Consider the following 2,510-nt stretch of genomic DNA (forward strand, 5'->3'; position numbering starts at 1 on the left):
AAAAAAATAATATTTTTAATTTATTTTTAAACAAATTTTGGTTTCAACTAGATTTCCATACAAAGAATGAATTTATCTATCTTATGCAATTTACAGAATGTAAATATCTCTTGAAATAAAAAAGTTTTGATGATTTTTAGCATATTTCCTTCATAAATTTAAGATTTTCTCCGATCAATTTTCTGGTATTTGAGATGTTTTAGATAAGGATCTATAATTCTGTAACTGTTTAATAAATTTTTTTGAAACTTTGCATAATAACTACTGAGATGTATATCTTTATTTTAAATGTGCAGTTTTAAGTCTGGGGGAAAAAATAAAGTCTGACAGGAATAGGATCCCAGTTAGGGCAACCAGTCCGGTACCCACGAATGTAGTTCTTAAAAAAAATATATAACTTTTGTTATAAATTGTGTAGTGTTATTATTTCACTAGTTCTGTAACTGAATGTAGATTTATTTGAAAGGGTAGGCTTTCTAGTTTTGAATTTCTGTAAAAATTTGATTGATTTAAATTTAATCTGGCGTCAGTACATAGAGTAAATTGCCTAAATTCTAGCCTTTATTCTTTCCCGGAAGTAGACAGACTGACCCTGTTGTCAATAAAAAACAAAATTTTGCAAACGGAATGCCGGTCATGAGGCACTGAGATTGTACTTAGGACACTTCAAAGTGAATGCCTAACATGAACCAGAGTCCCAAGGTGGCTATCAAAATTATTTATTGAACAGGACCCTATGTATTTACTATGATTTTCAATGCGTTCCAATGGGGCAAATAATTGGGTCCCCGTTCCTGTCAGAGAGCATGTTTTGAACACTTCAATCTGCAATTGTAAGCTCATTTTTGAAGTTTCATGGATGAAATTTGGCTACAGGCTTCAAAATTCAATAAGAAAGCAATGATGTAATTATTTTTAAAATTTGAATTAAACTTTTTAAATTAAAGTGAAATTTAAATTTATGAAATTTAAAAAAGTTTGTTTTCATTTAAAGTTTAAAAAAAGGGCACAGAAAAGGTCATTTTGTCTGTCTTATGTATTCCTACACTTGTAAGTTAAAATGGAGGGATTTTTGAAAAATATCAGCAAACAGTATTAGAAAGAGCCACAGGGAAAGAAATAATAAATGTGTTATATGGGATCAGGGGACAGTGAAAGATGGAAAATATGGGCTTATTTCTTTCTAGTATCTTATTTCTGGGACCTGAAAAAAGAAAAAAATCCCATAGTTTCAGTTTTAGGTCTTTTAATAAGTTTTTGATAAAATTGTGGCTATTAAATAAATCATTTAAGTGCCACGGTTCAGCTATGAAAGTTGTGTGCGAATCCCGCTCACATTTTTTAGAGCCGCATCACACACATAACCACATATTATTGTGTATAATCAGAAACACTTGCCAGGGACTCTCTAATTTTACATGTTTTGGAAGATATTTAAGGGGTAGGGCTATAATATAGCTTATTAAAGCAATTTAAACTGAAGTGTACAACAATTTTAGACTCCTTTTAAAGATTTTGATGGTCCTTAAAAGAACCGTTAATTTTATCTGTATCTATTTCAGCAGTAGATGAATGGGGCTATATCTTCCTTGGTTTTAGAACTTTTGAACATCAGCTTCTGGTTAAGGAAACACTTAGTGCTCTTTTAATAGTTTCACTGTTTGAATTTCATTTTCATTAATGCCTTCTTTCCTAAGTTTCATTTTTAAAAGTTCCTGCATTAATAACTTGTCTTTGTTATCTATATTCAGGTTGGTGAACTTGGACTAAAGTACATGGATCTCAGCCACCAACAGTTTCAGTGTCCATGAGGAAAACACATATGAACTAGTGGGACATTCAGACCAGTTAAAAGTACAACAACGCACAGTAGCATTAAGCGGTCAGGAAGATCAAGGATTGCCCCTCCACATCTGTTAAACTATAGGAGGTGCTGTTTGACTGGTTTTTAGCTACAAGTGAGAACTTCTCTGCATCTAGCCTCTTATATTGTATTTTAAATGAACTTAGCAGACTATTTGAAGACTTTGTCTCATATTTTATACCCTTGTTATGGGGTATGCTTGTTTTGCATATGTAATTCTTTAAACGGAAGATTTTTATATTTAATTGAAAAAAATAATATTTTTAATTTATTTTTAAACAAATTTTGGTTTCAACTAGATTTCCCATACAAAGAATGAATTTATCTATCTTATGCAATTTACAGAATGTAAATATCTCTTGAAATAAAAAAGTTTTGATGATTTTTAGCATATTTCCTTCATAAATTTAAGATTTTCTCCGATCAATTTTCTGGTATTTGAGATGTTTTAGATAAGGATCTATAATTCTGTAACTGTTTAATAAATTTTTTTGAAACTTTGCATAATAACTACTGAGATGTATATCTTTATTTTAATGTGCAGTTATTAAGTCTGGGGGAAAAAATAAAGTCTGACAGGAATAGGATCCCAGTTAGGGCAACCAGTCCGGTACCCACGAATGTAGTTCTTAAAAAAAATATATAA

This window comes from Mytilus edulis, unplaced genomic scaffold (assembly GCF_963676685.1).
Source record: "Mytilus edulis unplaced genomic scaffold, xbMytEdul2.2 SCAFFOLD_956, whole genome shotgun sequence".
NCBI classification, from domain to species: domain Eukaryota; kingdom Metazoa; phylum Mollusca; class Bivalvia; order Mytilida; family Mytilidae; genus Mytilus; species Mytilus edulis.